Below are 27,257 nucleotides of genomic sequence, written 5' to 3' on the forward strand. Positions count from 1 at the left end.
CTTCCAAAAGCTTCACCTCTTGATACTGTTACATTGGAGATTTAAGTTTCAACATATCAAATTCAAGGGGACACAAACATTCAGACTTTAGCAATTATGAAATTGTAAATGAATTAATGAATAAAGAAATGGTTATAGGAAAAATATTCAATGGGGAAAAACATTAATATTAATGGAATGGCTCGTAAATATTTTTTTTTTTTGCTACAACCCTAAAATGAACCAAAAATGAAGACAGTAAGCCAATGAATTTAAAAGAAAACATATATATTTATATTAAGTGAAATTAATTTTGTCAAAGATACCAAGTTAATATCTTTCCAAAGATCACACTACAGAAGAATTCAGAGTCACTCCAGCTGCAACTATATCCATTATTTCAGATATGGCTAGAAAAAGACTGCATTGGAAGCTTCTCTCTCCATTCTTTACATGTTAGCCTAAAGTTAGCTACTGTAATAAAGAAACTCCCAAATTTCAGAGGCACAATGAATGTTTACTTTAGTGTGACAATCTAATGTGAGTGTTTTAGTTAAGTGGCTTTCTTCCAGGCAGAGATTCAGGGACTCCAGTCTTCTCTCATCTGTGGCTCTACCATCTTGTAGCTTGGCTATCTTCCCCTAGAAGGGAAAAACACAAGAAAGGCCCCAGGTGAGAGACTTTTATGAACCAGATTGGAAGTGGAGTGCCTCACTCTGGCTATCATTCTGTCAGTTGCAACTTCGGCATGGCCACACCACACTGGAAAGTAGGCTGGAAGCGTCATCTACCTACATCCTCAGGAGGAAGAGGAAGCTGGTGTGATGAGAGGTAGTTGGTCTCTGCCACAGTCTGCACAATTAAAAGTGCTGCCTTGTCCCAACACCACTGCAGAGCTGAGAGGTCTGTAAAACTGAAATTGAGCATTTTTGTTAATGCCCAAGACTTGTAGGTGACCTTCGAGGACGTAAAATGCTATAGCCATATGTTATGTCAAAATGACCCCAAATGCCACAAATTAGGCATGATAACAGCAACCTTGAGTAAGTTAAGTGTCAACCTTTCTAGTACATAAAAACATTACTAAATTAGGCTCTTCTCCCCTCTGTTTTAAACAGAATATTTGGGAATTCGATTATTACAGGCCAGTTATTTCTAAAAATGAGTAACACTTCCACAGGGCACTGCTAAAATGCACAGAGGCATTTTAATTGCCTATGAATATTCAAAACCTCATTATTGTTGCAGTTTATAATTATCAAATTCCCTTGACAAAAATGTGCAGCACACAATAAAAAAAAAAAAAAAAGGCAATCCATTTAAAAGCATTGACATCCACGTTCAACCATTTCACTTTAACTCTTGGCTATTGAGTCCGTATCATTACATTGCATTTTAGGGAGATACTAAGATTGAGAACATTCTTTTCCCTTCAAAGTACAGCCTGTTGATTGTATACATTTCCATATTTCACACAAGACAGTATGTGCATTCAACTGCTCTAAAACTCAAACTGAAACTTGGAATGAAGATCAAGATTTGTGTGCAGTAGAAAGCAACAGCACCAAACTATCTTCTCTGCTTTTGGAAGAATCATGATGGTGTAGTATCAGTGAAAACAAATTTGTAATTTCAAGTCTTGGAGAAATGGGGAAAACTTCACTGAAAATTACTATTTTGCAAACAGGTAGAGAGATATCTTTGCTCATCAAAACAGACCTGGAAGAAAGTCAAAAAATTATCTAAGTCATCCCCCAATATAAAACAGGTTTTACTTAAAAGTCTATAGGCCAATTCATTCCTTCTATAAATATTTATGGAATTCCTTTCATGTGCCAGGAACTTTGCCAGTAGGAGAGGATATATTGATGAATAAAGTAAAAGTAGTATTCTCAAGTATCTAATCTCCATTTTCTTATTCTTTCTTTTCTTGATTTCCTTTTTTTTAAAAAAGTCATAATCATTAAGAAACATTAACTCAGTATCCACTATGTGCCAGGGAATGTATAGTTGATGCTATCAAGTTGCAGCTTTAGGTAGATAGACACATAAACCTACAATTATAACACAATGTGAAAGCTCAATGATAAAGCAGAGAAAAAAAAAATACGTTTTTTTCCCTGACCCTTCCCAGCCTAGAGCATAAGGAAAGACATCCCTGAGAAGCTGACACCTGATCTGAATAATAAAGAATACATTTAAATTAGCCAGCTAAAATAGTGAGTCTGGGAGAGATGGTCAGAATTAAAAGCAGGAACAAGGCAAGGTGAAGAGAAACAACAGGAGTTGTGTATGGAACTAAAAATTTAGGTTCTTGCTGCAATATAAAGGCTGGAAGGGGAATGACATTTGGAAGACAAATGATGCACATGTACCAAGCAATCCCTGTGAGGTCTTCAGCTCAGCACTTGCAGTGTATGGCAGATCTAGCAGGACAAAATAAAGAGGACTCTAGCATCATGCTTCTCCATAGGGAAAGGGTGGGATATGGAAATAACAGCAGACTTATCTGAGGGTTTTTCCAAAATACTCATTGGTGCATGCTTATTCTACTCCCAACCCCATAAATCTAGAGATTTCAATCACTCCTTGAATTGAGAATATAAAATAAATGGGGCTCAGTCATTTTGTTATTTGGATCTCTCTCCTCTGCCTCATCAACATTAAAAAGCAATGACAGAGAGTTTGAGTAAGATACTATGCATGATGGTATTCATAAATATATAGTAAAATAAGCACTGCGATAAAGTGTAATGCACAATATCTTCATATGTGCAAGGAACATTAGAAACTTGGGACATATTCCAGGCTACAGAGGAAACCTCAATAAGCTCCCACAAAGTATAGATCGTAAAGGCCGTCGTTTCTGATTACAGCACAGTAAAACTGAAAATTAATAATAAAGGTTAACCAATTACTTGGAAATTGAGCAATAGTCCTAGAATTATTTAGGTTTTAATTTTGATTAAAAGAAAAATTGAGATATAACTAAAGGCTATTTAGTATGTTAAAGATAATAGCGATGGCACAATGTGTTAAGGAACATGGAAGGCTTTCAGCTCGTAGATGCAAATTCAGAGTATTTGTACATATGCTAGGGGCTTTGGCAGCCTTGTTCGTGGACTTCTGAGTAACAACAGTATCAGTTTATTCCTTACATTCTTAGGATAAAGTTGAAATACCTAACATTTAATGTTAATATTAAATGTTTAGTATCTTTGTTAACATACATTAACAGAAAATAGAAGTTAAGGAAATAATTTTAAACATCATAGGAGAACAATATCTTTTATATATAATGAGCTTTTATAAGTGTATAGAATAGGATGAACACTCCAATAGCAAAAGGGCAAATGATCTTAACAGGTGATTTAGAGAAGAAGAAATACACGCAGCTAAATACACTTGAGATATGAAAAATCTCAAGTGTATTAATAAACAAAACAGATGCAAATTATGGTAAGATAATTTTTTGGTGACAAGAATTTGAGCTGATCTTTAATGAATACTTATTCTGTGGGCAGGCATGGTTCTAAACTCTTTATATGTATTAACACATTTAATACAACAACCTCATAGGGTAGGTACCATTATTAGTATTGTTTTATAAAGGATAAAATTGAGACATGCAACGGATATGTAATTGTCCTTGGCAGCAGACTTTGAATCAAATTGACAAATATTTAACGTACAGCACTTCCCAGTGCTGAGATGGCAGAGCAGAATGGCATGGCATTCTTGTAAATACCTTCAGTGTAAATTGGTACAATTTTCCTGGAGTGCAATTTGACAGCATGAATAAAAAGCTTTAAAATGCCCCAAATCTTTAAAGTGTTCCATCTCTATGGATTTATACTGAAGGAAAAAAAATCAGAGATCATGATGTTCAAGTATGTTTGTCAGTATGCTATATTAATAAAATGTTAATTTGATAATCAAATATTCAAAGTCAAACAGTAGGGTACAGGCAGGAAGTGAAATATACAATTCATGCAGCTATTTAAAATCATCCTCACAAGGAATATATAATAAAGTTGGAAAATGGCCATGATATAATGAAGTTAATAAAGCAGCATTCAAAACTATAAGTGCTACAATATTATAAGATTCCAATTTTACAAATTCTGTAAATACACACATATTAACTTGCAGACACACACAGACATTCACACACTCACACAGTAAACATAAAAGAAGATAAACCAAAATTTTAACAGAGATGATCACTGTAACATTAGAAAGCGTATTTTAGTTTTTACAGTGAGAATATTCATACTGTAATTATAAAAAAGATTAATCCTTAAAGCATGCACTTCATGAGTCTTAGATTTTGAAGCAGGTAGATTCAGGTAGAGTCAACATGGTCACAAACGACATCTGTTATGGAACACAGGGTTCACTTAAGTTAATGAGTAAATATCCTGCACAAGCAGATAGGTAAACAGGACCTTGATTAATGGCGATGCTAACTGTTCTTCTCTGCTACACACATTAACCTCTGTTTGGTTTTTAATTGTGACATATCTTTATGAGAAAAGACTGTTAAATTCATCATTTCCCATCAAATACTGAAGTCACAATTTCAGAACTTTTCTAACACTTCCTACCACGAAGATTTGTCTGGGATAAGGATGACATCCCGTCTCTTGCCACCACACAAATCTCCCATTGTTTGCCCTCAGCTCTCCTTGAAAGCCCCCAGACAAATCCTGCTTAGAAATGATTCCTAATCTAATAGGGAGGGATGAAAACAGCTGGCTGCACACAGGGTGAGAAACTGGAGAGTCAGCATGGCTTTTTTGAGCCTGACTCCACGTGTTTCTGTCCTGTTCTCATATTTGCCTGCTGAATTTTCTTAACTTGAATGCTTTCTAAACTAAGTCAGAATCTTTGGGGGGTATTTCTCAGACATATTATAGTGTTTTGTAAATCTCCTTTGGTAATTCCAATGTGGAGCCAAGATTGAAAACCACTGCTGTAAGTTTGATTTTCTCCAAGTGAAGAAAATCTTTTTTTTTCTGCTTTTTTTTTTTCCCCAATGATCTAAGAAACCAGCAGAAGGAAAATCTTAATGCTTACTTTTGAGCCCTCTTTCCCAGGGCAAGACTGAGCCTCCTTAGCAGCATCAGGGGCACAAATCAACTGAGATGAAAAGTTGTCACGATTGTAGGCAACTCAAGTCAATTCACAAAAGTTAGCAAGAGAGTGAACCATTTCCCATTCTCTTCTTTCCATGGCAGCAAAATTGGTGATATGCAAGGGATGTGAGACAAGGTGCCTTTATGAACTATTGAATTCTTTTCACTGGTTTCCATGGTATCATCAGGAGAAATAATAGGTAAGTACCATACTCAATACCCTCTTGGGCACACAGTTTTATTATGGCCTCTTTATTCTCCCCAGTCCAAGCCCTTCCTCAACCAATCTTACTCACGTCATCTACTTCTGGTCATTCAAACCCAAACTCCATTTAAATTTGTTTCAAAGTAAAGTTTACAAGAATGTGTGTTGCTCCATTCTTTACTGGGATTTATTTTATTTGTTTGTGGCTTTTTTCATCTTGCTGAATGGTCTATGACTTGATGTCACTAATTTAACAGAAATTTTTTCTAAGTAAATATAAACCTGAAGCATCTTCATATATGTGTGTGCATATCTACATAACCAGAGCTTTGATTTCAAAAACGTATAATTCACATAACATTTTTGTACCTAACCCTTAACCTACAACATTCTCTTTTCTAATCAAATCAACTGCCCTCCTAAGAAATATTATCTATTACCTACTTCAGTAGGTTGTGCAGATTGAATAAGAGAGAGCCTGAAAAGCTTGCAGTAGAGTGTCTAGCAATGGTAAACCCTGTAAAAGATGTGAGCAATTGCTGCTATAGTGACCCAGACCTGGTATTGACTCTCAGCAGAACGTGCCTTTTTTAAACTCAGCAAATGGATCCTTAGTTAATATGGCAATTTCTCAAAAATGAAATGCATTTGAACTGGAATAATATCTATCCTTTTCATAATCTGGCCCCTTTTATTAATAGTTATTCTTCAACAATACTCTTTTATTTCTTACTTTGAATTAAGCAAAATTACTTTGAGAATCAAATGAAAGAAAAGTAATTATGACTATACTTCTGTTTGTATTTATGAAAATGGATGTATTTGGAAAGTAAGCACTGATGAATGTATCCAGAGCCTAAATTAGTAAAATAAATTAGGCTACAAGTGTTAAAAAATATATATTGTACTGTGCCTTTTCTACCTCACTCCTTATTGTTTGGTTTTCATGCAGCTCCAATTCTAAGGGAAAATTTAGAACCCATTGGCTGCAGCATAAAGAGCTACAAAAGTGAGGGAACTGCGAAGGTAGGGAGGGCTCGAGAGAGAAAGAGGTGCATAAGAAGAGACTGGAAAGAACCTGTTTTAAGCTGTCACAATTTCCAGGACCACATTCTCTTCAGATCTTAGCCATACCCCCTGAGATCTTGGGTATTGTAAGTTAAGAAGCATCTCCCTGAATTAGGCTGGGATGATATGAGGTTTTATGACTAAATGAAATACTCACACCATGAGAATCAGGCAAAGCTCAATCCCAGCCTAATTCAGGGAGAAGGGCTTTCATCAGTGTTTTGTAAGTTCTAATATTATACCAAATACTTGCCATGAAATTCGTCACTTTCAAATTCAAAAGCAGAGTGGCTCATCTCCTTATTGGGAGCCACGGAGAAGGTGCAGTGACCCTTATTAGGAGAGACAACTTATCTTCTTTCCTGAAAAGTCCTGTTGTGCCCTTTGACACACAAAATGATGTCTAATGAGAAGACTTACCAAATGCCCACATCTCTAAATTTCAGATTTTATATGCCAAAGAGGGTGAAGTAGGAAGAATAATCTATGGATTATTCCCTTTTGCCACCCAGATGGTTGTATATGGAGAGATTTAACTGCAGGAAAGTTTGTTTAACACAGACATTTTCATTATTATTAATTAACAAACACATAACACATAAATACAAGGTACTGTTCAGACTTTACAAATATCAAACTTATTGAATCCTTACGTTAATTTCAAGTGGAAGATGAAATTATTATTAAACAAATTTTTAAAAGTGGGGAAACCTGAAATGAAGATAGGCTAAGTGATTTGTTCAATGTCACATAGCTAGTAGATCAGACGCAGGGAGCACAGGTCTCGGGGCTGTGCCTCCAAGTGCCTGGCCATGCCACCTCTGACTTGATAGGGAAAGTAAGTCATTTTGGCCAATGCCTGGGCATGCAAAACCCACCTCTCTCAGAGAATTCCAGCTGGGATTTGCAGGAGGGTCACAGTTTTAAAAATGTCTCTTTGATTTCACTTACAGTATATCTTTAGATGTCTACATAATCATCAATAATGTATATGCCAATATAAACCGGCACTTTAAATAAAACTGATGCAAATGAAATTTTAGAAAAGAAATGAAAGTACTAACAACTCCTATCAGAATATGTCCTCCTGAATCCTATGTAGACTCTTAGCTTTTTGAATCCTAGTTTAATGCTAAGATCAAGTGAATTCTTGCCATGTGCTAGGTACTTGTCAAAATTATTTAACACTAATTAACTTATTAACTAACTTATTAATTCCCTGTTAAAAATCCTATGAGGTAGAATAGGATTACTGTTACTATTAGTGGGAATGCTATTACTATTCCCACTTCATAGGTATGAAAACTAAACAATAGAGGTGTTAAATAACTCTAAGTGAGCACCTGAGTGCTTGCTTACTTATGTTCAAGTTTGAACCATGAGTGGTGAATAAAATATTTATAGCTGGATGATTTGTATTATACAATGATTTAGCCAGTCCATAGTTTTGTAATTGTCCATCTAGTTTATCCATTAACACAGCTTGAAATTCTCAGTATTTTTTTAAGTAATACAGTTATTTTGTTTTGCTATATTTTTTAGGAAAGCAGATGAATTAAAAGAGAAAATGTTAAAATATATTTTTTTATTATTATTATTTCAAAATATTAAAAGGGAACAAATGTTTAGGTTACATATATTGCCTTTGCCCCACCTGAGTCAGAGCTTCAAGCATGTCCATCCCCCAGACGGTGTGCACCACACCCATTAGGTGTGAATATACCCATCTTCTCCTCCTCCCCCCCACCTGCCCGACACCCAATGAATGTTACTACCATATGTGCACATAAGTGTTGATCAGCTAGCACCAATTTGATGGTGAGTACATGTGATGTCTTTTTTGTTGACTGGCCCAAGAAAGCCACCACCAGGTTTGAATGTCATCCAAGGTCTATGAAACACAACTAGACTTTTAATATAATCTAGAAAAATTATTACTAGAAAGTATTTTGAAGATTTTCTCCTTTTTTTGGACTTTTATTCTTTGGAATTAAACTTGATTCTTTATTATGAAAAGACTGATGCTCTTTGAAATCTTCTTATGACTTTTCCTTGAACTCATAAACAATTTAAAGATCAAAGATTCTGAGAGATTTTCCCCATTTCTTTTCTATTCCACTACTGGAAATACATGCAAATAAGTACTTGTCAATTAATAAGACTGCAAAAGACTTGGAGTGTATAGTTGAAAATGTTTCATTTTAATCTGGAGTTCATAAAGCCATCATTGAATTGATTCTGATGTTTTTCATTTATTCATTATTTCAACACATTCAATTGTTTATAATTATTTATTGCTGTTAAGATGAAAGCACTTTGTAAGTTGAAAACCCCTTTACAATGTATGGGTAAATTCTTAAAGTAGTAAAGAAAAAGGTTCTTACCAAAAATAACAACAGATCTGATTTTTTTGATATGAACATACTCAGTTTAGAGTATCTAATGTGGGGAAAAAAAACAAAAACAAAAACTCTATCCTTATTTTTTGGGAACTTAGGAATAGCTATAACTGAGGTTTAAAGATGTTTGATTAATACAGTTGCTCCAAATCAATTAGCTGGGAATAAAAGAAAATTAGTAAAGCCATTTTGCAAATGTGAGTCATTTGGAGTCACTCTTTGAAAAGCTCTGGCAGAGACTGGGGAAACGTGGTGGTGGTTTAAAGGGGACAGATGTACAATTAAGTTTTTGGTTAAAATTATAATAGATGTGGTAAAAATAGAGGTACTGGGTGCTACAGGGGTATATTTAAGGGGGACGGGGCAGTGGAGGTGGGAACCATCAGAGCAGTCTTCCCAAAGGATAAGATATTGAGCTGAAGGGTGGGGGAAAGTACCAGAAAGGCAGGTGAAGCCTGTGTTTGTGTGGGGCGTGGAGAAAGACAGAGAGATTTTCACACAAGCAGTGTAGGGTGAAAAGGAATTTGGGTAGAAAGATCATCACAATTTAAAGAACTGAAAGAGTCTCAGACCACTTCAGTGAGTAAGTAGGAGCCCAATTTTGCATTCCCAATATGCTTTGTTGAGCTATTTTGAACATTATCCTAAAAACAAGAAATGATGGTGGCTTGACTAGGGCATGGTAAAGCAGATGGAACGATGTGAATAAATATAAGTAGCTCAGAGCTTGAATCCATGTAGCCTTTGACACTCTAAACTGAGCATGTGAACATCTAACAAATCAGATTGCTTGTTATTTTTTATAAGGTCCTTTTTCTTGAATACTTTAATAATATACCCATACATTTGTAAAAGGGTTTTCAACATACAAAGTGCTTTCATCTTAACAACAATAAATAATTGCAAACAACTGAGGACTCACCTTGTACTAGAAGTGGAGATCTCAAGCTTAAAGAGGTTGAGCGCTAAGAACTTTCCATGCACATGTGCTCTAACTTAATTCTCACCATTATCTTCTTAAGGAAGTGCAGTCCTGTGCCCCAAACAACATTTTGGTCAATGATAGAGACTGTAAGTCCTATAAGATTATAATATCATATTTTTACTGTGCCTTTTCTATGTTTAGATAAGTTTGGATACACAAATACTTAGTGTTGTATTACAATTGTCTACAGTATTCAGAACAGTCACATATTATACAAGCTTGTAGCCTAGGAGCAATAGGCTATACCATTTAGCCTAGGTGTGTAGTAAGCTGTTCCATCTAGGTTTGTGTAGGTACACTCTATGATGTTTGCACAACAACAAAATTGCCTCAGGACACATTCCTCAGAACGTATCCCTGTCATTAAGCAATGTATGACTATAATGCAATCGTCTCCTATTTCACAGATGAGAAATCTTAGGTTTAAGGAGCTGAAGTGATTTGCCAAGATCATATAATGTGATGGCTAAGGAGGGCTTCTAATTCTAGGCACTGCAACCACCTCCAGCAAAATGTGGAGTCTGGTCTGAAAAAGTTAAGAAAGGTCTCTAAAGGCACGAGAACTCTTCCTTCAGTCTGGTGGCTTGGAATGACCCAAATTTTCTGCGTTTATATTAAGGGCCTCAGAATGGGATTTCTAGGTTCTAAACTTAATTGCTAAATCTTTAGAGAGAGTCACAATTCTACTAAATTGTGTGGCATACTAACATATGTACTCATACATCTATATGAATTATCTCTGAAAATATATAGGAATATGAAATATATTCAGGTTGAATATATATAATGAAAACTATATATATGAGTATGAAATATACATTTGAATATGGAAAAATTATGTATTCATGCATTCCTTAGCATCTTTTACCAAAAGAATGCTCCATTTCTTGATGTGATTTTTCTCCCTAGTAATTCTTGTAAAATCAAGTCCACAACACACAGCACTATCAAAAACCTGAAATAGAGCTTGGGACTTGACTCTTTCTGCGATTTATAAAAGCAGAAACTGGTCCCCACATGCTGAGACATCGGCCTTAAGAAAGAAGGAGGCACTGGGAAATATGGAGACAGCTTTCAAAAGCATGGCGTCCCTGTCAACAGCCAGCATGCAAACATGTAATAGCTGGAGAATTGAGCACGTAACACCACTCTTATTTCTCTAGTGATTCAACAGCTAAATCCACACCTGGAGATGGGTGCTAGTTTTGAAGAATGAAAAGCAATTCCTGGCTTTCTCTCCTACAAAAAAAAAAAAAAAATCTAAAAATATGTAATCAATCCAGACGTCAGCTAGTTTAAATTTCTTTGTGTTAGAGAATCAAATATTTATATAATACCAAGCCATCTTCAGAAACTGCAAGGCTTGTCAGTGGAATGATTCAGCTGTAAGATAAATAATCACAATGAACTTTAAATTTTATTTCTTGTAATAATTCCATGAGAAGTGTGATTAATTTTTTAGTAAATTTTTATTGTTTTCATGCTACATGCCACTTACCAGTTCTAAGAACTAGGGAGTGATAAACAAGACAGGTATTTCTCTTGTGGTAAGTCATTCCAAGATGACCCCTAATGACTCCTGCCCTTCTATAACCTCCTTCCCATAACAGTGGATGAGATCTGGGAATATGAGGAGATATCATTCCTGTGGGTAGGTTACTAATCAATTGACTTTGAGTTAATTAAAAGGGAGATAGTACTGGCTGGGCCTGAGTTGAGAACCTCAGCTCTACACCCCCATGGAACTGATTTCTACCAATGAGCTTTGCAGGGGACCCTGAGCCTCTGCTGAAGTGAACCCCAGGCCTACACCTTGATTATAGTTTTGTAAGACCCTAAGTAGAGGATCCAGCTAAGTCATGCCTGAACCCCTTATCCATGGAAACTGCACAATGATGAATACATGTTGATTTAAACTGCTAAATTTGTAGCAATTTGTTACATAGGAATAAAAAATGAATACAATTCTTTTGTGGGACAAATGATGAAACTCTCAAACCTTAAAATTTTCCCTTTCTTTTGTAATCCCCTATCCCTTTGTGCTTGAGATTGTATTTCCCTTCCTCTCATATGAAAGGTGTCAGGTAGGTGAGGAGAAAAAGGAAACACTAAAGAAAGGGGAAGAAATATATGAGCTCATCAAAGCATATGCTAGACAAAAGGAAATGGAGTCAGTAACCTCATTTTCCCCAGGATGATGGGCTATGCTACCAGGATGATCAATAACATTAGTTTCAAAGCCATCAACTGAAGAAATGCAAAACCAAGGGGTAACAGATAAGGCCATCAGGAGCACCAGTCCCCAAGAGGAATGGGTCCAAATAAATGAAATGACCAACTTGCAAGTCAGTTTCTAGCAGGAACTAGACCATAGCAGGTAGATTCCCTTAGGCAAAAAGAAATTCAGGGGGAAAAGTAATTTGTCAGCGATATATATTGTAATGTGGGAAACTAATTGGCACTGAATGTAAGAAGCAATTTTTCCTTTGAGTGTTCAAAGTTTCTTTTCTCATTGAAATTATACTTTTATCTTGGAAACTCACACAATACGGACTTCAGTTGCCTCTGCTTCTAGATTTTCATTAAAACACACATGCTGTATGCAGTATTTTGATCTTGGAAGTGCTTGATATGTTAATGGTCTGGTTTTCTATTTGTGGAATTGGCATCAGTCTTATTTGGTGGGCGTGATGAACCAAAAAAAGGCTGAGTAGTGGGAGGACAGAATGCCCTTCACTGAACAAAGGCGAATGCTTCTAAACAGGCTATTATCTGTTCACTCAGCCATGGGCAGGAAACCTTATAGATATGAGAATTATAGTCGACTTCTGGGAGAGTAATCCTCTATTAAAAAACTCACTTGGCCTTTTTTTTTTCCCCCATTGCTTCCAAAAATTCTCTTGAATCTCAAACTCCTTGGGAGGAGATCATGAACTCCTTTCTACTTAAAATCTCTACGACAGAAACCCACAACACCTAAATAAAAAGAGAATTGAAGCTCTGCTGTGATGATCGTTCAAGAGCTAATCTCAGATCCCCAGGCTCCTGTAAAATAAAACCCTTTTTTAGTAGCTATCTCCTATCTTCCGAGTCTCTTTGAACACAGATAAGAAAACTCCCAAAGACAATCCAATTGAGAAAAATATTAGCCACTGTGAAATAGTTCTAAGTACAATTAAAATGTTGAATGTCTTTCTTTGACAATCATTAAAATCATGAAAAATACAAGCTGACAGGAATATCAAATCTTATTGTACTGAAAGTCCAATATGGGAAAAGTATAAGAGATATGGATAGGTACAAAATGCAAGTGAATGAATAAATGCCTGCATGCATGAATAAATAAATAAAATTAAATTGTAATAAGATGTTCCTTGCCTTCCAGGTCCTAATAATTTATTGAGACAGAGACATAAATGAAGAACTCTGATACTCAGCTGTCCCTGGTAAGTATAATAGTGATATTATTTGAAATAGAGTCTTGGTTCCTTCTAGGGAAACCAGGGAGTCTTCTTAGAGGAGGTTAAAAGTAAGTTTGTGTTTTTAATGAAAGGCATTAATTACATTAGAATGCAAATAATGATTATAATAATTACCTTTCAACTATACGTCAACTACATGGCAGATGCTTTACTTTGTGGTTTTTTTAAGCTTTTTATTTTGAGATAATTGTATTATAGATTTACTTGCAGTTGTAAGATCCTCTTTGTATAAATAATCTTTACCCAGTCCCACCAATGGTAATATCATACATAACTATTGTAATATCAAAGCAGGAAACTGACATTGATATAAGCCACTGACCATATCCAGACCTAATTTCAACCAGTTATACATGCACTTGTGTGTGGGCAAGTATGCTCACATGTGTGTTTAGATCTGCTGTTGTCTATGAAATAAATGGCTGAGCTATTCTTTGTTTATACTAGCCTTGTTCAAGTGACAATCCTCTGATATTACTCTGAACAATCGCCCTGTCTCCCAACACTAGTTTCTCTGCCATTGGAGGGGGACTCTTAACCTGAGGTCCGAGATTAAGAAAATGACTCAGGTTTGGGCAATCAACATTGTCTCTTTTGGCCTATGTGATAGGCCTACAACCTAATCAGAGCCAATAAAACTTTTGCAGGTGCAGCTGACAGAGTCTTCCCTCTTTCACTGGACTGGACTTGAAATATTATAGATACAGAAGTGCTGGCAGTCATCTTGACACTTTGTGGAGATTGACAATGATACCAGCATGGGGGAGAGTAGTTTATAGACAGAGAGAGATGATGTTCTAATGATGTTTAAACTCCAGAATCCAGAAGTAAGCCATATGCCTATTTAACTGAGCCATAGTCCTATTTTCCTTAAACAAATTGAAATCAGGTTTTCTGTCATTTGCAGGAGAAGGATCAGAACTGATACACAAGTACTGTTACTTTACACATTTTTACAAGTGATAAAATGGAGACAGAGATCTTAAAATAAATTGTTATTTTAAGGACATAGGAAAGAGGAAACCCAGTAAGTTCATGATGGAGCCAAGAATGAATCCAGACATTATGAGTCAGATGAGATACCCCAAGGGTAGGACATACTACTACGCTATGTCATTTGGACCTAATCTACAGGGGGTTAGATTCTTCATTTTATAGGTGAGAAGGCAAGTCTGAGAGGTTAGACAGCTCTGGGAGGTTTCATGGGGAAAGTGACATTGGCGGATCTCACAGTAGCAATTGGAAAGGGGGAAAAGGAAAGGAAGAAAAAGTGCATGTAGGGAAGAGAAATGTCTTCCACTGAGTGATGGAGCTGCTTGTGTTCCCAGAGCCAGGTGGGCTAGAACATAGAAAGGAGGAGCAGGAGAGGCCTGAGGCCAGCTCATAAAACACTCAGAAAACTAGGCCTGGGAATGGTAGATTACTTGGGCAACATGACATTTTAAACTCTGCAGATTTTAACATTTCCTAATGAATTGCCCTTTCGGCTTCTCAGCCCTATTGGTGTTATGAAGGACTTATATCTTTAGTTCATAGATTACTTTATACTTTTCAAATTAAAAATATAAATGCAGGTGCTTTGAAGTTATTAATATGTTTTAAAATCACATTCGAAAGTCATCTATTTCTATATAAAATGTAGGAAGTTATAGACATTCTTTATCTTTGGTCATCTCTAGAATTGCCATAAATGTAATTATGCAACTGCTAATAATTATAATCTCAGTTATTTAGCTCAGAGCCATATAAATTTTATAAGGCAATAAATCTTATTAAATGCTCCCTGGAGTATCAATTGATTAATTAACTTATAATAAATGCTTTTAAAATGCAAATTAAATAATAACTGGAAACACCTCAGTTAAATGCCATCAGGATTCTTATTATATACTTCTATGAGAGATCTATATTCTCTGCTCATTCCAAAGCAGTGTGTTCACAAACATAGAGCCAATAAGATGTTTACTGTGTGAGGGGGTTGGGGGCACAGGAATGGGGGTGGAGAGGCTGGCTGGGTTGAATTCCAGTTTAAAGTGATCAATCTTAAGTCATTCAAATCAGAATCTCCTTTTAGAACTAGTTCTTTGTACAACCACTCTGAAAAGCTACTTGACAGTGTATCAAAGATATCCTGTTCTTCCTCCCAATCATTTCATTTCCAGGATACTATCTAAGGAAATAATCAGAAAGCCATTCAAAAACATCAGTGTAAAGATGGTCATTACAGCAATATTCTAAATGTGCAATAGTGCCTAAATCAGTTTGGTATTTTCATTTGAGGAAATATTATTCAGAAATTTTTAATGGTATTTCTAAAAGATATTTAATTACATGAAGGCAATGCATATAATGTATCATTAATGGCTCTTGTTATAATTTTTTTGAAAAGATATAAAACCTTATTTTCAGCTTTGTTCCAATTTTATAAAAATACACATCTCTATAAAAACAGACCAAAGGGGTATATTAAATATTAAGTACAGTTATATTTGTATGGTGGCATAATGAATAATGATTGTTATTTTATTTTCTTTTGAGGGTTCTGTGACAATTTTTAAATTTTTAAAATTTCTCTAAAATCTACTAAATTTCTAATTTGGGGGAAATACACATGTCCCTTAAGATTGAGAGATGGAGAGAAAAAGAGAGACAGAGAAAGCAGAGATGCAACCTTGATAATCAAGCATGGAGATAGCTTCAGACTTTAATAAAGAATATTCCAGTTGGTGATAGAAATCTACAAGAATTAATCTGAAGAGAAGCTAACCGAATCCCATAATAAGCATATAACTTGGTAGAGTTGTGCTCATGGGGATCAAAAGAAAGATGCAAACATGCTGAGAAAGCTGACAAATAAGAAAATATGACATCACCGAATTTAACAATAATCCCCCAAACTTAACAATTGAGTATATTAATTCATGAGCTGTGTTGAAAATAGCTGGGTATTTTAAGTGTTTATGTTTTATTGCTATTAAAATCATTAAACAAAAGTACCAGATTTATCTATCTTAAAATATCTTTTATTCCATTCTTATCAGTCTATTCCTATATTCTCAACACTTTATTTCTAGAAATTTTATTTGTTCCGTAAGTAGGGTTTCTTGTTTAAAAAATAGAGTAGCTAAATTTCAACAGGTGCCTACACCAAAGTCCCTGTAAGTTTGATTTCCCGTGGCATAAATAAATGTTGATAACTCTCATAGGTCTAAAGAGGGAGCTATTGACTAAGAATGGCTGGAATATGTCAAACTGAATAAGATATTTCTCGATTCACAGAAGAACCCTTGCACATGTTACTAACTGAATTTGATTCTATTGATACTTGATTAAAAAAAGTAAATCATTTTATGAATCAACCTCACCACTACGAATTTGAAATACTATTTTTCCATTGACCCCCTCCACTTTTGAAAAGTATTTTATTTTTATGGTTTCTATGACAAAGTATTATGGTATTTTCCAAATATCCAGCATATATCTTCTTAACAATATTCATTACATGAATATTGTTTAACCTTCAAAAGTAGAGCCAGAAAGTAGGCCTTGGGAGGAACAAAATATTTTTTCAAAATTAATCTATTACATAACTTTGAATGGCAATGGATTATAATATACTAAAGACGAAAATCCATACTAAGAAAATACGTTGAGTAATAACAACTTCTGAAACATCAGTTATGCACGGTACCTGTGTACACCTCTTGAAATAAAGATGGCCAACTTCAGGTCCTGGTTATTCCAACCTAGTGATTTATAAGCATCAACAACATTTCTGATGTATTCTCATTATGAAATATAATCAAAACAGTTTCTGCCACTTACTATCCTAAATGCTGAAATGTGTTCAGAGAAAAATGGCAAGCACAACACAATTTGTATTTCTCAAATACTTTCAAAACACTGTGTCAATGAATTTGCATGTAATGTTCCTTTGAAGAAAATTCTTTCATGAATCAGCTAGTATCTCCCTCTTTTTATAGACAACATTTAACATCTTGTGGTATCTTACCAGGTGCATTGTTTATATTTTCCCAAAGAAGAGATTTTCATGAAATGACTATGATTGGACATGTATTAATAATAGGGATGGTACCACTGCTTTCTTCCTATCTATTTTGGGAGCTTTATGTGACTTGTGGTAATTGGCAAAGAGTTAGTGCAAAGCAGTGTCTTCTTGCAGTTTGATTTTGACAAGCTTTCAAAATCTTCTAAGGGACTCTACTAGGACTTCAAGTTGACAGGATACTCTTAATAAAATATTCTTAAAAAACAATGAAGGAAAATATAATAAAATTACACTGACAAAACTTGAGCAGTTAAACAAACATACAAATGATAACCATTTATATTATTAAAAAATATATAAATTAATCACATACTTAAATATAAAAAGTAATAGAGACTCTGTTAAATTTAGAGATGGATTTTTAATTTTAAATATTTAAAGGAAAAAATATCTGAAAATATATTTTTACAATGGATAATAGATGTTCTTAAACTTGGTTTTCAATGAGAGGGAATACATACATATTTAGCTCTTACTTAGACACACTGTAAGGATTTATAGAAAAAGCATTTTTTTTTTTTTGAGACAGAGTCTCGCTCTGTTGCCTGGCTAGAGTGAGTGCTGTGGCATCAGCCTAACTCACAGCAACCTCAAACTCCTGGGCTTAAGCAATCCTACTGCCTCAGCCTCCCAAGTAGCTGGGACTACAGGCATGCGCCACCATGCCCGGCTAATTTTTTCTATATATATTTTTAGGTGGCCAGATAATTTTTATTTCTATTTTTAGTAGAGACGGGGTCTCACTCTTGCTCAGGCTGGTCTCGAACTCCTGACCTCGAGCGATCCACCCGCCTCGGCCTCCCAGAGGGCTAGGATTACAGGCATGAGCCACCGCGCCCGGCCGAAAAAGCATTTTTTTATTTGAATAGAAAGTAAACCCAACAATTATCCTTTCACTTATATCAAATTATAGATCATTAGCTCAAAATCATTTAGTTATCAAGAAAGAAAGACTTAGACTAATTGCCTTATATTTGAGATCAAACTTTTCCCCAAAAGAAAGAGGTACCCAGGGCTTAGTAGCACATTTCAAGATTGGTTTCCATGGATAAATTTATTCACTATGAAGTCATGATTAACATTATTTTAGTACCTAAGCCTTTTGTGATTTGGAATTTTTAATCATTTAAAATATATAATAAAAATGCCAATCAAATATGAAGGCAACACTTTTCTGACCCAACAACTATAAATTATGTTTTATTTTTAAAAATAATTTAATACAGTGAATTTGCATTGAGCCAATTAAGCTCTTTCACCTAATCAGCAGCTGAATAGTAGCCTAAGTCATTGAGTCAGTAGTTTAGGATTTGGGTTGCTGGCTGGTCAAGAGATTTTCTCCAAGTGATGCTAACTGGCCTCATTATTTCATGGCCTTGACCTCCTTGCTCTCATAAGGGACCTAACAGGTTCAGACATTTTCAACCATCAGTTTATGGGACAACCTCGATTTTTTTTCCTATAAAAAATGACTATCAGTATCTTCTAAAAATACCTTTTAAGACTTTTGGGCTGGTCCGAAGGTAGTGAGTTATCTCACTTGATTGTTCACAGTCAGTTACAGATTGAACTCCTTGTTCTACTACTTCCCCCCTCCTCACTATTGCACTTGACTGGTCTAAAAAAAAAAAAAAAAGACTTTTGTATATAGCATCAGTCAACACAATGAGCATTACCAATTTTCTGATTTGTGTTTAAAAACATTTTAAAGTATAATATGGGTGAGAAACTCACTATATTACTGTAAGCAATTTAAAGGGAGGTGAAAAACAAAAAACTTAAATCTTAGCAATTTAAGTAGAAGTATGAGTTTCCCAGAGTAATATTAGCTTTTTCACTGCAAACAATTGACAGGAGAGGTGAAGAAGAAATTAACATCACAATAGGTCATAGTCATCATCCCTCATAGTTTGAAAGTTTATTTATAATATTGATTGATACTAACATATTGCAATTGCATCCTTTAATGCAAATATGATGACTATGTAAGAATCAATGTGAGAAAGTTCTCGTTTTTAGAATTGCCGACTTGATTCTAAATCACTGATTAGTTCTGCTCACAGAGCAGGGTCATTATGAACTATTAGAGAGCTCAGTTATTTGTAACAGACATTTTCAGGGTCAGAGTTAGTGAGTATGAGCAATATTCCTGTAGTATATAAAACAGCTGTTGCAGTTTGGAAGTCTAGAGGGAAATTAAAATCTATAGAGGTGTCTTTTTGCATTTATATTTCATTTGTAGAGCTGTCATCTCATTTTTAAAAAGGTAAAGCTTCATTTAGACTATTCATTTATTTGACAAACATATATTGAGTGACCAGCACTAAACAGAAGACTGGGAAATAAAGAAAACTTGTTCCCTTTTAATGTCCTATGTATAGGAATCAATTTTCTTTTTTAACCCTTCATTTTAATCAAGTGAGACTTCTATACTGTATTTTAATACTATTTGAAATTTTAAAACAAATGAAACAATGTAACTAAAAATAAATAAAATAACACTGTCTGGGAGTTACCCATATGTCTCCCAACCTCTAGAAATTTCTAGAATGAGGTCTCTCCTCTACATCTCACCCTATTATAAACACTCTTCACTAAACTAACTATAAAATTTGAGAACCTCTAATAGAGTGAAATGATAACATTTTAGTAACATAGAAAGAACACAGAACATTGAAAGGCTTGCTTTGAATACAGAGTTTACTATTGAAGATATTTCCAAGAAGTTACACAAATTATACAGAAATGCTATCCTAGTACAAAAAAATTAACAATGAAATTATCATGAGTAATTACCTAAAGTTTTAATTCTTCTTTAATAGAAATTCACACAAGGAGTAATTGATATTTTATGCCCAGTGACTTATGTTACTTTCTTATTTTGTAATATATTATTATCAAGACTAAATCTTTAATGTTTGCTCAAATATTGCAAACTTAAATTCTTTTAAAAATGTGTTTCCTTATTCTTAACCAAAAGCAATGGACTTTTTCTCACTTCTTCCCTCCTCTACTTTTCCATCTTCTTTAGAATTTATTTTAAAGATCACAGTGTTCTTTTTTTTTTTTTTTTTTTGAGACAGAGTCTCACTCTGTTGCCCGGGCTAGAGTGAGTGCCGTGGCGTCAGCCTAGCTCACAGCAACCTCAAACTCCTGGGCTTAAGCGATCCTACTGCCTCAGCCTCCCAAGTAGCTGGGACTACAGGCATGTGCCACCATGCCCGGCTAATTTTTTCTATATTTATTTTTAGTTGTCCAGATAATTTTTATTTCTATTTTTAGTAGAGATGAGGTCTCGCTCAGGCTGGTCTGGAACTCCTGACCTCGAGCGATCCACCCGCCTCGGCCTCCCAGAGGGCTAGGATTACAGTCGTGAGCCACCTCGCCCGGCCGATCACAGTGTTCTTAATCATTAAAAGTCTCGCAAAGACCTTAAGACAAGAGTAATAAAGTTCTGACTTGAAATCACAACAAATAAGTTTAATATACCAGGGCTGTCCGGAAAGTATCCAGCCATGTAAGATGAAAAATATTATTAACAATGGCTGGATACTTTCCAGACAGCCCTCGTATATGGCTACACGGGGGGTGTGTTTGTGTGTGCATTTTCCTGTGCATGTTCCCTTACATAGGAGCCTAGATACAATTGAAAATGGGAGTAGAAAGGATTCCCATTGGTAAGTAAAACTTTTTGGACCTCAGACACCAATATAATATCATTTAGGTTTCTAGGAAAAATACAGAATCAAATGTTTATTAAATACCTCCTCTTCACTAAGCATTTTATTTACCTTCCATTAAGTCCATTAAGAAAATATCATTTTCATTTTATCCTTAAGGAAAGAGCCAGGCTCAGTGGTTCATGCCTGTAATCATAGCACCCTGAGGGGCCAAAGTGGGAGGGTTGCTTGAGGCCAGGAGTTTGAGACCAGCCTGGGTAACAATAAGACCCCTATCTCTACCAAAAAAAAAAAAATTAGGTGGGCATGGTGACATATGCCTATAGTCCCAGCTACTGGTGAGGCTGAGGCAGGAGGAACTCCTGAGCCCAGGAGTTTGAGGTTGCAGTGAGCTATAATGATGAGACCACTGCACTGTAGCCCAGGCAATAGAGTGAGACTCTGTGTTTAAAAAACAAAAGAAAGAAAGGCTCAAGAAGAACTAAGAACCTGCCTAGTATAAGTACCCCATCCAGGTTCAAGCCTACTTCTATTTAACTCTAACATCCATATCCACGTTATTTCTAAATTTTCCTCTATTGTAAGAAATGAACAGAGAATTTTCCCACCTGAAGATGCATGTCTTCTTTGCTCCTTTTTGGGTTAAGGTAAGGGCAACTGATGGACTAGTTTTTCTTGGTAACTCACTGATGAATAGTGGCTGACTAAAACACAATAATGAAAAGGATTCCGAAGTTGAGGCAGGGCTTTCCAAGAGCCAGCTGATTAGGGACATCTGTGCTCCTTATAGCAGCAGGTTACATGTATGTGTATTCATTGCCTGTGACTCAGATCCTACAAATAAAACTCAGAATCTGCTTCTTATGTTTCATTCTATAATGTTAGGTCCAATGAGCAGAATATACATTATACCCTTTGCAAACAATATAAGAATGTTTTCACAAATATACAATTTGGTGTTACTGTTTCTTCATGTGCCCACTCTTATCTATGTATTTAATAGTTTTCTACAGCTTTTCAAAAATATGTTTTAAAAATGGATATAGTGTAACAAAAAAGAAGAGGCAAATATGAAAAATTATTAAATAGGAAATGACAGATTTAAAATTAAAAATCAATATTTAATCAACTTAATATACTATCGAGAGGTGAGATTGAGTTTACTATTTCTGCATGCTTTCAGTATGAATAAAATGAGGCTGATAATTGAGTAAGATTCATGATTCATCACAGGTTACAATAATTCATAACGCATTCCAGCCTTCATAGTCCCATTAATATGAGCACTTATGAAATACCTGATGATTTCTAGCAATATAACTTAAGTTATATGGATATGAGAACTTAAGTAGTTCACATCCCCAAAATCTAAGTTTAAGTAGGAAGCTGTAGAAAGCCAAGGAACAATAGGTCTCTAACATAAAATCGTCACGTCCACTGCCTTTCATGCTGAAAGAAATTAGAATCAAGTTCAAACATCTCACCACGGCCTTCAAAGTCCTATATGACCCAGTCCTGCCTATGTCTCTGATCTAAGCACCAATTACTCTTTCCTTTTCTACTTTGTTCCAGAAACTTTGAAGTAATCTCTCATCTCTTGAATCAGTGAAGCTTGCTCCAACCTCAAGACCTGTGCATTTCCTGTTTCCTCTGCCTGGATGGCTTTGCCCTCAAATTTTCATGACACTGACATATCTTGTCATCTAAGTCTCAGTTCAAATTACACATTCTCAGAGAATTCTGACCTCATCTCCTCCTGCCTCCAAACACTTTCAATCTCAATATATTGTTAATATTAACTATTATCTTTTTTTAAGTTTAATTTTTTAATTGCTTATGGTTGTTGTCTGTCTTCCTCCATAAGAAAGTGAGCTCAAAGAAGGCATGACTTTTGTCAATATTATTTTTTCCTGTCTCACTAGATATGAGATTGGTGCCTTGCCCATGGTATGCACTCAGAAATATTACTGAAGGATTGAGTGAGTAAATAAAAGAAAAAGAATGACTTAATGTGAATGCCTTTACTATTTTATTCTATCACAAGATTGTCATGTGTTCTGAAAAAGTACTGTTCCCAAGACAAAAGCAAAACCAAACTGTGTAAGATTGGCTTTTAAATAATTTTATGGTTCATTTTCTTCTCTCGGTTAGCATCTCAGCTCTGTATCATTGATAGCTCTTGTTGGAAGGCAGTTCTTAGACTGTCTTCCCTCTTAAGTTGGTTGTGCTAACTTCCAGAATTTTCTTTTTGTACTGTTGTATTATAATAACCTCGATTAAGTGGACAAGAGTGTGAGTGAGTGTAAGAATAAGGATTTATATAGTAATTGCTGACATTCTTTAATAATGCCAGTTAAGATTACTATAAGAGATAACATCTATTCAAAAAGGGAATTTTGGTTTTTAAAACACGGTTTTTCATAATCTATCAGGACTCGTAGTATGCCCAACTAAATACAATAGCATTTTATGTCAGCTCTCCCCTGAGTTAATATGGAAGAAGTGGCTAAAGTCACTGCAAAAGAAACCTTAGCCTAATAAACTATCCAGTTCTAAGGGTTTCAAATATACCACAGTTTTACATTTATGTATAATAGACTCTGTGATTTTTAATGATATGTCTTGGACACATTTGGAAGTTTATAGTTACCATAAGGCAATATGATATTTACGAAGTACTTTTTAAACATGTTAAAAGTATTTTTGCTTGTATAAAAGTCTTTCTGCCCTCCAGTATATTTGGTAGGATTAGATTGGCTTTAAAAAGACCAAAAAATTAAAATAACTACAATATAAATACAGTACAAATGTATTCTCTCTCAAATGAAATAAGTCTGGAAGGAGTTGGTTTAGGGTTGCTCACTGTGGCACAGTGTCAAGGGTTCAGGGTTGTTCTGCATTTCTTCTCAACCATCCTCAGCATGTGGCTTCCAATATCATATTCTGAGATGGCTGGACCAGCACCAGCTCCAGGACTCAAATCCAGCTGGGATTTCATTTGCAGTGTGAACTTAGGTATTTAAACTTTCCAAGACTCAGTTTCTCACAGGTAAACAGAGAAAAATATTAATAATAGTATTATAGCATTGAGATGATCAATTAAAATGGTGAACATAGGCCTTTAGCATAGAGCCTGGCTTACATTGAGCCCTCATTAAATATTACTGATGAAGAAGAAAAAGATGATGATGATGATACTGATGTTAATGGGGAGTAGTACAAATAATATCATCAGTAATATAAGAACTATCAAACATTATGAACATTATGGCTAGTATCAGACAATGCTTGGAAAGCTTTGTAGATGAGGTAGTGCTTGAGACAGACCACATGGATAGGTGAGATTCACAGAGCTAGAGAGGAAAGAGAATTCCAAGCAGAGTGTGTTAACACATCATGACCGAGATCAACATCAACCTCCACATGGTTTGGATCCTTTGTAATTTCATTGTAAATGGATTTAAAGCAAGGGGAACTGAGGTGTAAACATCATCTAATGATTTACTTACTAACACCATTATTCTATTGCTGACCATTTTCTGATTTGCTTTTTAGGGAAAAAACAAATTATTAAGTGTAGATTTTCTAGAATCCAGTTAAGTGAACTCCTTACGTAGCACCTTGAATGGAAAACCAACAACCTTCTACATCTTCAAATAGTAAATCACTCTTACTTTCCTAATAGTAATTTCAATGTCACAAAATAACCCCCAGAAATCTTACAAATCTCCATCAATGGTAAAGCAGTGAGCAAAAGTATGGCTGTTATACTTGTTTTGCAATGAGTGTTTTTGATGTTATATGCGCGTGCACACACACACACACACACACATACACATATATATAAGTCAAATCTTTTCTTCAAAATATGAAGAGCTTTGGGCATACCTTCAATTGCTATAATTAATTTATTCTCACCCGAAGCACTAAGAAGTTCAGTTGAGCATGAATTCTTCATTTTCCCACCATTGGAAATCACTTGAAAAATTCCCCCATTAGAAAGCCTAATTTAAAATTAATATGTACGCATTTTCTTTCATCTTTTAAATATGCAAAAATAAGCTGTTTCTCAGTGATGAAGAACTGAACGGCGGTTTGAAATGCCACTTATTTGAATTTCATAAGTCAATCTTTCCCTATATCATTTTTTTCTTCCTTTAGCTGTCACTCAGAAAATTGCAAGCAGTTGAGAACCAAGCAACTTGTTCCCCAGAAGGTCTGAGTCTTACAGAGCTAATGCTTTTACCACTTTCAATCATACAGTTTACTCAATTTATGTAATGTAATTACTATTCATTAATTTTTTAAGTACTTCGTATTCTCTGTCTCATTTAATCTTCATCAGAACTCAATGAGTTGGACACTATTGTTGTACCCATTTCGTAGCCCAGAAAACTAAGACATGGAGTGAGGAAGTACCTTGGCCAATGTCATAAAAAGTCACACATTGGTGACAAATGGTGGAGACAGGATTACAGCTCATCCTGTCTACCTCTACACACTGCACACCTAATTCTTACATTATTCTGCCTCTCCTCTCACGCTTATAGAACCCCTTTTAGGCCAGTGGATGGAGAAAAACTTTTGCTTTTTTAGTTGAAAATTATATTGTAAAACTTTATTTCTACAATAACAACTACACCTCTGGCTCCATTTCTCAATTCTACAAGTGATCGACTGGAAGCAATTATATAACATATAGTCTTGCCGTAGAAACATGCTGGTGAGCGACATTTATGCCCTAGAAGTCAACAATATTCAGAGGAAATGACACAGTAACATGTTTGATTCTCCCGCAAAAGAATCTTCCCCAATACCTACGTGACTGTTTGAGACATAATGTGCTCTTTTTAAAGACAGAAGAGGAAAAACACTGTGCATGGAAAACCACTGGCCGCTTGATGTGCGTATGCAGCCAGGATCTTTACAAGATAAAATGCTCCATCTGATAAAAAGCTACGAGAACGACAGAAGCACACAGCAGAGCTCATGCATGGCTTCTTAATAATTCCTTGTTGTTTTAACAAATACACATCATAATAGCCTATTTTGACAGTCAAATAATGCTACCACCAACTTGTCATGATAAAAAATAAAAGTGACTGAATGCAAATGCGGAAACCTATTTAAAATATGTTACAGGAACAAACAAGTACTAGTCTAATCAAGATGGCGAACAGATTTTCAGTCACTTCAAACCCTTTAAGGAAAGAGGACATGAAAGCAAATTAAGGGAACATACACATTTTTTCGTCATAAGAAAAAACATTGCGTGCGCATGCAAACATATGTACACTGTTTAGATCAAGGAACACACTGACTTTATCATCCAGCTCCCAGTCCTATGTGATCCTTCCACTTATCCAAGTGAACAGCGTAAGATTTGTTATAAAAGGGGGCTGATGGGTATGTTCTAAAAGATTGAGTATTGTAGAGTGAATAGAGTCTGCTTGCATATGCTTCATTCGTGCCAGACCTTCTGGAAAATAAAGACTGGGGGGTGCCTCAAAGAGCAAGGGATCTGGGAAGGACTTTAAAATTGCCCATGCAAATCTTTTTCAAATAGGTACTCAGGGTAATTTTTGAAACATAACATGAATGTATTATAAAATTTAACTCACCCCCAAGTCCCTACTCCCTGCTTGGACTGTTTCAATGGCTTCCCATTGCTCTCGGGATGCAAACAATGCTCCAGGTCCCTGTATATTCCTTCTGCTGCTACCAAGCACTACGTTCCAATTCATATCTCCCCTCCCCCACCTCCTGCACCAAGCCTATTGACCCTTCATTTCCTAAAACACCCATGTGTCTTTTGTCTCAGGGCCATGCCACAAGTCTCACTGTGGCTGTTTCCCTAGCACCCATAAATAGTATTGAATACATGAGTGACTGAATGCATACCACACCCTTTCTGTGGAATGTTCTCTCCTCTCTCATTCTGAACTTGGTTTACTTCTATGTACTTTTCATATTTCAGCTTAAATATTACGTCCTCAGGGAAGCTTTCTCTTAGCCTGACACACAACTTAAATGGTACCATGTCTCTCTCACCATAATACTTATAGTTGTATTTCTACATTTATTTCTTTTGATAACTTGATTAGCACCAACTTCTTTGCCTTAACTCTTAGCTCCATGAGAATAGGAATCAAACCTCTTTTTGCTCACTACTTACTGTTTCCAAGTGGCTAGGAGAGCAGCAGCTCACACGTGTTTAGCAACCCACAAATGTTTGTTGAATGTATCGGTGAG

General features: G+C 35.4%; 1 long non-coding RNA gene across 1 annotated transcript; it reads right to left on the reverse strand.

Moving 5' to 3' along the window:
* Positions 1 to 250: 250 nt before the first annotated feature.
* Positions 251 to 27,257, reverse strand: LOC123623566. The gene is made up of 2 exons (XR_006729906.1): positions 27,181 to 27,257; positions 251 to 620 (listed from the first exon to the last, which is right to left on the reverse strand). It is a non-coding gene; the product is annotated as an uncharacterized LOC123623566 (long non-coding RNA).

The sequence above is a fragment of the Lemur catta genome, chromosome 18 (genome assembly GCF_020740605.2).
Source record: "Lemur catta isolate mLemCat1 chromosome 18, mLemCat1.pri, whole genome shotgun sequence".
NCBI lineage: Eukaryota > Metazoa > Chordata > Mammalia > Primates > Lemuridae > Lemur > Lemur catta.